Source organism: Lolium perenne, chromosome 6, assembly GCF_019359855.2.
Source record: "Lolium perenne isolate Kyuss_39 chromosome 6, Kyuss_2.0, whole genome shotgun sequence".
Taxonomy (NCBI): Eukaryota; Viridiplantae; Streptophyta; class Magnoliopsida; order Poales; family Poaceae; genus Lolium; species Lolium perenne.
The window spans coordinates 255,394,192-255,406,135 of NC_067249.2; the positions used below are offsets into that span (position 1 = coordinate 255,394,192).

Here is an 11,944-nt window from a genome sequence, read left to right on the forward strand (position 1 = left end):
GCGAAGTATCCGACTTGCTTTGCTGCTGCATTGCTGAAGCGACAAGTATGCAGAGATAGTTGATATCAACCTCTTCGTCCTTCTTCTTCAGCAATTCCGCAGCTTTTTGCATGTTGTCCTTTGGGGTTTCCAGCGGCTGGTGCTCTGCGGGCGTGTTGAAGGGTATCCTGCGAGGCGGAATTGCTTCTCTAACAATTCGATCGGCCTCCGCCTGCGCATAGATCATTTTTACTTCCCACTCAGCCCTCATGCTCTTGACTTGCTCGAGTGTGGCAGCGATCTCGCGGTCCTGTCTGTCGAAGTTTTCCGCCAATCCTGCAGCTTCTGCCCTCTCTTCCCTTAACGCGGCTTCGGTACCGGCGAGCTTCTTGGCTGTGGCCAGCATTTCCTTTCTAGTAGCCTCTAGGGCCTCCAGATCTGCGGCGTCGCCCGGGGTTATAGGTGTGTTAAGGACTGCTCGCGCGACCATCTCTTCTGCTGACAGGATTTCCTCCAAAGAAGGATCCCTGTGGGGTCGCACCCGAGACATTGGAGATCCTTGTTGGGATGGTTGAGGGTCAGATTGGCTGGTTGGCTCTTCAGATCCAGTTTGTCCATGCGCTGCTATCGTTGCGAGAACCTGCTTAGGCTGGGCGGAGTCGACTTCGGGCTGATCACTGTATCCGTATTCCCTTATCTTGCGAACGAAGTCATCAGACTCCATGGAGGAGGTATCTCCGGAAATTGGGCTCAGATTGCCCAAAATCGACTCTTCAACCGGAGCTTCGCTTTTCCGACAGCTGAGCCTGATCCGGATCTGCGCCGTTTTCCGTGCCTCTACCTCGCTCAGGACCAGCTCCGGCTTCTTGAGGGGCGGTTCCGGCGGTATGGGCTAAGAAGTGTACGAAGTGGCACCTCTGCTTTTCTAACACCCGGGAGACCCGGCGGATTCGCATTGGTCTTCCACCGTTGTTTCCTGCTCAGGCGGATTGGGTGGGCTTTGAAATTTCCGGATCTAAGGCGGAATCTTCCTTGGGAAGCTCGCATCTCAGATCGGATCTTCGCGACAGCGTCCAGCTCTGCGGCGGTCGCGTCGCGTTACTTACTGCTGGGTTTCCGTCGGAATCGACGGTTTCCCCGATGAAGATGTGTATGCCGCCTATAGGGACGATGGAGAGCTTGACGGGGTTTGTCCTAGCCGGAATCCAGTACTCATCCGGAGGGACGATCGGCAGATTTCCGGCGTAAAGGACGCGTCCCACAGCGATGGTGTCGTCGTAGCTTCCCATGGCGGAACCCTCCCGGTTCCGGCCTCCAGACGCCACAGGCCCCACGGTGGGCGCCAACTGTCGTTGCCTAATCGACGGTACCCCGGAGGAGGGATCCTCACGAGGGGGAGAAGAAGTAGGGGCCATAGGGCGGAGTGCACACGGGACGGTGGTACGCGAGTTACCCAGCTTCGGAACACCTGCACGATGACAGGGCCTACTGCTGCTTGTCTGGAATTATCTGGGCGCTTTCGCGTTGTTACAATGAGTTGTGATTGTGCCTCTAGGGCTCCCGGGATCCGGCTTATAAAGGCGCACGGATCTAGGGTTTACACGGAGAGTCCTAGCCGGATTGGCTGCATGCCTAGCTACGGTACAATATCTTGCCGTGCACGTCACGGATCCGCCTTCCATATACATCGTCTTCGATCCGGTTCCTCATGGGCCTCCATGGATCCGGGTTACTCTTATGTCGGTACGGATCCGGCTTATCGATCCTGGATCGGACTTCTTCCCGCATGATCAACAAAGAATCAAGCCGCCCGATGGGCCACATGCCTCATCACCGTCTGTGGGCCACCCGGGCTTGCCGGATCTAGGCACTGTCGATGGTACACCCATGAAGTATACCCACAACAGCTACCATAGCTCGCTAGGAGGTCGACTCCCTAAAAGATGAGCTGAGCAAGCTGAAAGAGAAGCTGAAGGAGGAGGAAGCTCGAGCAGCAGAAAAGGATGAACTCCTTCGTCAATCTGCCTTGGCTCTACTTGGTAAGCTTTTTCATACATCTCTTGTAGATTATTACTTTTTATGGATCCGTTTCTTCATCAATGATTTCCTCCAATTGAATTTCTTGCAGAAGCCGCCAGCATCCCTGCTACTGCCTTGGACAAAGTTCCGAGCAATTCCCCGGCAAATGGTGTGTCGATGGTTCTTGCCACCCACCAGCTTACCCGGGAGCTTCTTGACAAGGGAAAGGGTGCTCTGGCGCGGATGCATTCGATGATATTCCCCAAGATCAAGCAGGAGAAAACTCTGGGGCAGCTGATTGATGCCTTCGCAGTCAACACCAAGGAAGTTATTAAGGTATTCAAGCGTACCTTGCGTACCTATGGTGTCCTCCTTGCCTTCCAACTTATGATGGGTTACAGCTTTAAGGCTGACATCGAAGAAATGACTAAGGAGCTGCCGAGAGAAAAAGATGGGCGATTTGTTGACTTAAGCGCCTTTACAGTGTCTGCCCGTACTTGTGCTCGCCAGCTTCTTGAACTAGTTTCATCAGGAAAGACATCGGCTGGCCCCAGCCTGTCGACTCAAACTCAGGCTCCTTGACTGTTGTAACGATTTTATCCTTGGGCTAGTATGAAACATCATTCTGTTGCGAGAACTTAAGTTTGTAATGAACACTGTGCTGGCAATGTTGCCAGCACACTTTTGTCATAATATCTTCATTTGTACTTCTCCTGATAGGAATTTCTTGTACTTCTCCCGATGGGAGTTACGTTGGATGCTTAATTTGTCCATATCCATCATCCTTTTAACGTTGTTGCCTGCAGGTTTTCCCGGTGCCCTCGTTTGTTGATGACTCTTCGGGCGTTCTTCCCGAAGGTGATCGAATCCAACGGATGAAGGATCGGATCACCCAGATGGAAAAGGACATGCGCAGCACGTACGCCTTAGCTGCGATTGTCAACAAGAAGAGCGAGATTGCAGCCGACGTGGAGCGGTACGCTCTTACTGAGCTACATAAATCTACCGAGAGCTTGAACTGTGAGTTCCTTGATCTCTGCGCCTTTTTGTCGATAGCGTCTTATCTGATCCTTTGTTTATTTCCGTGCCAGTCATAGCTCTGAACCGCGCAGAAGAGAACAAACGGATTCACGAGCGTGTGAATGCATTAACTCAGCTGTCCTCAGCCGAAGAGATTTTCTGGCGGGAGCACTCGAAGGCTTCGGCTGTCGCGCAATTTCAGGATCGGGTTCAGCAGGTCCACCACTTTTTTGACAAGTGCTACAAGGCTATGAGGGTGGTTTGGAAGACAATGTTCCCTTTGAACGCAGTTCCCCCGACGCTCCTTGCTTTGATGTCTGAATTTGGTAATGCCAAGAAGATTCGAGACTTGGTACGTGCGCAAGTTTTTGCGGGGGCCAGGTTTACACTTGCCCTTGTACTTGCCCGTTATCCTTCGGCAGGTTTGCTGTCGATTGCCAACGCGACTGGAGACTTGGAGGCACTGTATCCGAAGGTATTGTTGCCTGCCAACATAATTGTTGACAAACTCGAGGAGGACTCAAGGGTGCCTGAAGAAAGAGGAACTCCGCAAGGGTGATTTCAGGGATTACTGTCTGTAAATAGATAATTTGGCTACTTTATCCAAGTGTTTGGATTATGTAATGATGCCTTCTCATTCGGTAGATACATGCATATGTACTGTTACCATGTTATTGCCGTTGGCAAGTTTTGACTTGAGCGAATCTTAGTTGCTCGTTTAAATGTATGTATATTGGTTGGTTAGCAAATCATTTGAGTGATCAGCTCGTGTTGCAGGTTTTGCTAAACCTGTTGTATGCGCAACTTTGCTTTCAACCATTTTTAAATTTCGACAGGCACTCCCGAATATTTCGGGTGTAGTGGTTCTGCCGATGAGCCCGTTGTTCCTTGATATTTTCATAAGTAAAATATCGAACGTGGGTTGTTGTGTATTTCCAAACTCTTGCTATTTATGGCACTCGTAGAGGCATCTATAGCGGAGGGAAAGGTGAACATCTTTTAGCACTCGTAGAGGCTTTTTGAAGCGCGATCTTCTGCCTCGTACTATGTTTGCATAGTGATGGGGCTTAGAAGTTTTGTAGTTACTGCAATGCTTAACAAGAAATTGAAGCTTTAAGTTCTTATTTAATAAGGTAAGCACGAGGCTAGAGGGCGAAAAAAGGAAGGCCCTGTTTAAAATAAAGGAAAAAGGAAAATAAAGGCTAGTAAATTGCTTAAGCAAGGAAGGGGTTCTTCTCTTCTTCTGGCTTCTTCACCGCGTTAGTGGTTGCTGCAGCGTTGCTGGTTTCATCAGGGGTTTGGGCGGTGGTTGCCATCGTCTTGCTATCTCCTAAGCCTTCTGTGCCGTCAACTGCCGAACCCTTTGCTACCGAGGCTTCTGCTGCCGAAGCTTCTGCTGCCGAAGCTTTAAGGGCGAGAGCGGCTGGCTTCTTCTTGGTTTCCCTGCCATCTTTTTCTTCCTTGATTTCTCGTAATGACAGCTTGGGCGGAGGGTCGACGATTTCTTGCTGTGGCCCGAACTTTGCAGCAATCCTCTGAAAGTCGCGATCACAATTGTCCGAGCGTGAAAAACTTCCATAGACTGTGATGTTTGTCCCATTGTTCCCAGGCATTTTCAGCTTGAGGTATGCGTAGTGCGGCATAGCCATGAACTTGGCATAACCTGGTCTCCCAAGTATAGCGTGATACTGTGACTCCCAGTTCATTACTTCAAACTCGATCTTTTCCTTCCTGAAATTGTCGGCTTTGCCGAAGACGACGTTCAGGTAAACTTTGCCAAGAGAGTAGTCCGGTGCGGTTGGAAGGATCCCATGGAAGCAAGTGTCTGTTTCTTCTAGCATCCTCATGGTCATCCCCATACTTCTGATTGTGTCGACGAATATCAGGTTTAACCCGCTTCCACCATCCATGAAGACTTTGCTCATCTTGAACCCCCAATTTGTGCTTCGACTACTAAGGCAGCGTGTCCTGGTTTTGGTATGGTCATCGGGTGATCTGCTCGACTGAACGTAATGTTCTGAGAGGATCACTCGACATACTCGGGGATGTTTGCCATGATGCTTTCTGCCAAGTTGATCTCTCGGGTGAGCTTCTTCATCTCTCTTCTTGAGACACCTGTCCTATGGATCATGCTCATCTGCCCACATGGTGGTGGAAACGCCTCGTTGGGTTGATGAGGTTGAGCCTGCTGGACTTGATGCTGCGGTGGAGGTGGGGGTGGCGGTGGTAGCTGTTGCTGGCCTGACTGCTGGATGAGTTTGTGCATGTCTAGGAACTGCCGACAGTCCCTGAGCAGGTGGCTCGACTTCGTTTTGCCGTCCTTGGAATCGACATACGAATGCAGGTAACAGGGGGCGTTGATCTGCTCAGCGTAGGGTAATTCAGGAGTCTTCTGCTGTCGTGGTTTATAGGTGCCACGGTTCCCAGAGTTGTTCCGATTGCCGTCGTGTCGATCGTCTCGATCGTAATATCCTGTAGCTACCAGATTGTTATCATCATAGTTGCGGTTCTTCCTTCTTTTGTGACGATCCCTTCGGCCGCCCGAGTCGTGCTTCGGCTGGTCATCGTTTTCGTCGTCACTGCGCTGTCGTGGCCTTCGTACATTGTCCTCGCCATCAGCCCAACTGTTGGCGATTTCCATTAACTTGGTTATAGTTTTTGGCTTTTTGCGCCCAAGTTCTTCTATGCAGCTCTCCCGCTGAAAGCCATCGCTGAAAGTGTCGATTGCTCTGTCGACAGATACGTCTTCGGCAGCGTTAAGGTGGGCACACACAAATGATTGTTCCATTGATTCTTCGGCCCCCGTTGCTCCTACGAGGTTCTATATGATACAAAACATTTAGTAAGACAAAATAGCACATACGTGAAATACTTTTAATATATATGTACAGAATATACCTCAGTGTTACCAAGCTGAAGAGTGAGCATCTCAAGAATTGGAGAGTGTTGCAGAATGCAAACTAGATCAATAGCCCTAAACCACTCATTGAGTAACAGAGTCTTCAATTTTTCAAATATGGGGCACCATTTTAAATCCCATCTGTAGATAAACTGGAAAAATGCAAATGAACAAAGATGAATTGCGAGGATTTATAAGATATAGAAGAATTTAAGTTAGTAGAAACTTTTGAGTTGATAATTCAAATTTCAAAGTAACTAAGAAAGGACAAGAATACAGTTTTAAGCCCCGTAAATATCACATTACATCCTATGAAGCCATTATGTTATTAATTCATTAATGTGAGGCCCGTTGGTATAGATAAAAGTACCGAGCATGGTAATCATTGGTTATATGCAGGGCCGACAATGGATAGTGACATTACAAGAGAAACAGCGGGTGGCTTATATGATATAACAATAGCAGTAAAGAAGGCAGCAAGTGTAAGCGTACCGTTTTAGTGTTGCCTATCAACTCCAGACTGGCAGCACTGGACAATCCATTTAGAAGCACACCCTCACCCGCAGGATAAGCATGACAAGCACAATGCTGATCTTCACAGCCCTGTCCGTTGATGCTACAGAAATCGCCGCAATCAGAGGAAAGACCAACATATGCCTCTATCAGAGATTGCATGTGCCCAAGGGAGGGGGTGAGACCCTCAAAACCGTCAAGTTGCAGTGTGATCAGATTGGGGGCAACGATGCGAACATGGGAATCCCGAGGAAACTTAGAGAAAGTAGTGATGCAGAGATGTTTTAGCGATTCGGAAGATATGGTAGATGCATGGATGAAACAATGACCCATCTTTAGATTATGTAGTGCCGGGCAGTTGGAGAAATCAAGTGAGGAGCCTTGGAACTTGGCATTAAAAAAGTTTAGGATCTTCAAGTGCTGGGAGATGAAAGGCGCATCGTCATAGCGCACGGGTAGACCAAGGTAATCAGATGTGACCTTGAGGCACTTAACTTGGCACGTCAGTGCGTACTTGACCCACAGCTCGGCATCCTTGTCGCCGGAAAATGAAGTGAGCACGCAGCATTTGAGAGGCGAGTTTCCACGGACCTTGATTAGGCCTTGTTTGGTAGTGGAGTATTAGTGGGGATTAGTGGGGATAATCCTCTAGGGGATTGGGTTAATCCCCACCTGTCACTCAATCCCCACAAATATTCCCCTGCCAATCCCCAATCCCCTGTTTTGAAAAACACGCATTTGGTACTCAGGGTTTGTGCAATTCAGGGTTTGTGCACAAGCTCAAGCTCATAACAGCAAGACAAGAAACAATGGAGATATTTCAGCGTAAGTTACAAAAGATTCAATTTTTATGGCAACAATTTAACCCAAGTCTGTATAGTAAACATCCAACATGCATCAGGAATTAAAACACAAATTTTCAGTCATGTAATGCGCAACGGTTCGGCATAAATTAGGAGACTCTGTTCATTTTGGAAACTCTTGGAAACTCTGTTCATTTTGTTCATGTGATCTTCAAAAAACATCCATGTATCGTCAGCTGAAATAGCAAAAACAGTGAAGCGGAATTAGATCAATCCAACAGCAAGATCAAGAAGACAGCTGCTGTATAAAACTTGAAAATAGAAAAAATAATGAAACACTGGCTTCAAGTTTCACTAGCAGCAACTGGTTTTACATTGAAGTGCAGGATAAACACATGGCAAGCTCAGTCATAGAAAAGAAGATGCATATGCGTTAAACAAATTGAGCAAGCTACTCTATGCGTGCTTGTTTGGACATCAAAATCACAGGTTATAGCGCCCAAAAAGATCTGCAGATTTACTACTCGGCATATCGTGCTAAGTTCTTAGCCAATGCAGTCTTATCGTGCCTCCGCAGCGAAAACTAGGCAAACAACAGACCGGTTTCTGCAGCGAAAACAATAGATGCTGAATATACCACTGCCTTGTCTACGTGCCATCAGAGTTACTGAATATACCACTGCCTTGTCTACGCAATGTTGGACAGAAGACACACATGCACTTACTATAAACCATTGGCACTTTCAGGTCTTTCTATGAAACAAAATTTCATGGATGCAGTCTCCACTGATTTTGCACACAATTTTCATCATAAAACTATTTTAGGAACGGTAAATACTCCAGGAAAGTGAGCTACATACTCCAGGAATAAAAGGACCATGTATTGTGATTAAAATGACCATGTACTGTGACTTCCCATCATTCTAAGCATCCAGTATGGTTATAGTACAACAGCAAAGCATGCATTTTTCTGGTACCGTGAAGTAGCAATGTTAGTTGTTGACTAGCAGGAGAAATTAAAAACAACATACTAGGGCGACATATATATAAACACTGGTTCCAACATGTATACTCAAAAGTCTCAAGATGCCTAGCAATGAAATGAGAATAAAGCTATTGAATTGTTAAGTGCCTTTGCATTTCAGATAATAATGGTTTGACATCAGGGAGTAATTAAATAAATCACAAGGGTGTAATAAAGGGAGAGAGACAATGAGGCTATTACCTCATGGTAACATGGCCATCTCACCATTAAGCCAAGCTAGTGCACTGCCATCATTATCCTAGACGGAGCGGAGAAATATCTCGCGGTTATCGACACTTTTGAAGACCACAAAGGCTTTTGGTTTTGCCACAAAGCAATTCTCTGACATGCTCCTTGCCATATACAAACGAAAGGTGTCTTTGTTTTTACCATGTCAAGTGGAAGTACAATGCAGGCAAAATGACAAACATAAACTCTTCATCTTTGTTTTTCCTCTTCCTAACACGTTCTACACTCCGCAAGTCCATGACAACCTATATTAATACACAGAAAATACACTTCGCAAGTTAACTGAGTTGTCATGGTTTAGTTTAAAGGAATTCCTTATGTTCCAGGGAGTAACAATAGTACATTATTCAAAACAGGGAGCAAAAGCATCTACTTTGCACATACATTATTCAAAACAGGGAGCAAATGGCATACAATAAATATTAAATGGAGCAGCTCGACAGTGAACCAGAGCAATACATCGGATACAAACTGAGATAACTTATATACCGAGAGATGAAAATTGAGGAAACATGAATAAACAGAAAATTATTTAACAAACCAGCAAGCACTCAAACCAGCACTCAAAACAGTTAAACTAAAATGGTGCATTATACTCTGGTCTAATCTTGGCATGGAGGTTTTGAAAAGATTATCAAAGTGTTCGTAAAATGGTGCATTATACTCCGTATATGACATAGAAACCTGCAAAATTTCTTTAAAAAATACTATCAGTTTGCCTGTGCATTTTCTTCAGTCAGTTTCGACTCTGAACTCCCGCGTGCTGTGCTACAGACTACAGCGTCAGGTCAGGAAATATGGCTCACGACGAGGCGGAAGGAGCGAACGGCTACAGACACTCAGATCGGGAGCCGGCCTGGCTGTGCCGCGCGTAGACCACGCCATAACGCACACCAGGCCTCTACAATGGCGAACGGCTACAGGCACTCAGATCGGGAGCCATGGAAGAAAAAAGAGCGAGAGAGAAGGGGGCTTACCGGAGATCGAAACAGCAGTAGTGGCGGCGCCGGTCAGACTGCAAGAACGGCGGCGACCTGATGTGGGAGCGGCTAGGCGGGATCCATCCTCTCCCGCCGCTAAGATGCTCCGCCCCTCTCGCCGGCAAGATGCTCCGCCTCTCCCGCAGCGGCTCTGCTCGCCTCCGGTCGCTCGCCGCCGGTCGTTCGATAGGGTTTGGAGACGAAGACTTGGAGTCGGGGACGGGGATAATACGCGAGGTCCAGGTCCGGGATTCGGCCCAAGGAAAAAAATAGGTCGGGGACGGGGTTAATCGGGGATAGGCGGGGATTTTTTGGCCCAAAACTCCTCTACCAAATGGGCTTTCGGGGATTAGCGGGGTTTGGGAAATGGGCCGGGATAATACTCTCCCATCCCTGCAAATACCCTGGTACCAAACAAGGCCTTACGAGGTTAACGATCCTTTTGAAGCGCTTCCACGCCTCGCTCTTTAGCCCGTAATCGTAGGAGTTTAAGTTGAGGGTGGTCTCGCGCCTCCAGAGGTCGCGCCACCGGGTGTCGAGCACGCAAGTCTGCAGGGCGTGGCCCGACTGAAGGAAGGACAGCACGTGGCGGAGGAGCTCGTCGGGGAGGCGGCGGAAGGGGTCCTCGCCGTCGCTGCTCTGCCAAAATTGTCGTCCCTGGTTTGCCAAAATCGTGGCTGTATTGCCAGAATCATTGGTATCCGCCGCAGGAGTGCCTAGGAATATCCCAATCCCCGAGTCCGGATCATCCCCGGTTTCAGCAGCACTAGCAGCCATCTCGCGCGGGCGCGCTTTCCGTCGAACAGGTGGCGGGTGCTCTGCGGGGGCAGGAAAGCATGATCAGCCGGAGCAGGAGAAAATAGGGCAGTTCGTCGCCGCAGTGGTGGAAACCCTCGATCTATACTACACTTCACTTCATCTAGAAAGGAATACGTGGAAAAACGCAACATCACCTGAGCTCGAGCAGCGGCGCGCCGATCTCCCGTGCGGCCGCCGCGCAGCTCGTCCCGTCCGCGGGGAGCTCGCCGGGTAGGAGAGGGCGGCGGCGGCGCTACCGCGCAATCAAGCGACGGTTCACAATGGCTGGGGATCGAATAAATTGCACCGGAAGAGAAGCGATTTAGGAGAGGAAACGGCGTACAGTTACTAAACTCTCTACTGGTAGATACGGTACCGCTCACCGATTTTTAGTTAGGGCATCTCCAGCTGCGCGACGCATTTGGGACGCCCAAAAGTGGTCGCGAGCGTCCGTTTGCGTTGCCCCGCGGACATATTTTGTCCGCTCGTCCGTTTGCGTCTGGGTGCGCTCCTACCGGGACGACCCATTTTTTGAATTGCAACATAGTAAAAACATTGAAAGTAGTACATAAAAATAAAAATGCATAAAAACTATACAAAGTAGATCTATAGGCCTAAACTACTTGCTTCCTGACGGGCCGGCACCGTCGTTGCGTCGCTCCGTCGCCTGCTTCTCCGCCGCCTCCCGCACGGCCGCTATGGCTCGGTGCGCCGTCGCGTCCTCTTGCAGGCACTGCTCCAGCCTCGCGTTGGTGGCTTCGTCCTTGAGCGTCTCGAAAGACTCGACGAGGGCCCGCTGCTCCGCCGCCTTCTCCTCCGGCGTCGGCGCATCAGGGTCATCGGAGGACCAAGATATCTCCGAGTCGGAGTCCTCGGCTGCAGCGGCGGCCGCCTGCCTGCGCTGTTCCAGCTCGGCGTCCAACGCCGCGTGGCCCGCCAGCTCCTCCTCTGCTTCCTGCGCCGCGAGTGCCAGGGCCGCGGCATCCCTGACTGGGTGGAGGAGATCGGTGCTATCTTCGGAGTCGAGCTCGTCGACGCCAGAGGAGGTGGAGGTGGAGGCGCGGCAGCCTGGCCGCGTCCGGCGCTGCTCATGGTGGATCTGCTTGAAAGGAAGCGGCGCTACGGCAGCGGCGGCTAGGGTTTGTGGGGAGGAGATGAGATGCTCGCGCCCCTGTATATATAGGTCGGAGGCAGGGCGACGGCCGCGCCACGCGTGGCATCGCCATTACTACGTGCGCAGAGGTAGGCGACGGCCGCGCGCCACGCGTGGCATCGCCATTAACGCGGCCGCAGACTGCCGAAGAGACGCCTCGGTGCCAGTACTGGCGGAGAAGACGCATCGACGCTGCGCACGCTCGCGGAAGCCGAGGCACACCATTAACGCGGCCCTGCAAAGGCTGCAGCGCGCCGCCCGGAAGTAATGCCGCGGAAGACGAAGCAGTTGTGCCGCTGCCAGGCAGGCCCGTGCAAGGACCTAGCGGACATTTTCCGCGACCGCCGAGCGTCCGCGGAGGCAAACCTGGCGCATATTTGGGCCAGATTTGCGTCTCCGCGGACGGCCCGGTCACTTTGCGTCGCGCCGCTGGAGGTGGTGCACGACGCATTTTCGATCACGGCGGACACAAACGGTTGCTGAGCGTCCGTTTGCATCGCGCCGCTG

At 50.0% G+C, this 11,944-nt stretch overlaps 1 long non-coding RNA gene across 1 annotated transcript; it reads right to left on the reverse strand.

Annotated features, from left to right (window-relative positions):
• Positions 1–7,232: 7,232 nt before the first annotated feature.
• Positions 7,233–10,661, reverse strand: LOC127305251 (uncharacterized). The gene is made up of 4 exons (XR_007853781.1): positions 10,440–10,661; positions 9,484–10,304; positions 8,459–8,751; positions 7,233–7,469 (listed from the first exon to the last, which is right to left on the reverse strand). It is a non-coding gene; the product is annotated as an uncharacterized lncRNA (long non-coding RNA).
• Positions 10,662–11,944: the final 1,283 nt, after the last annotated feature.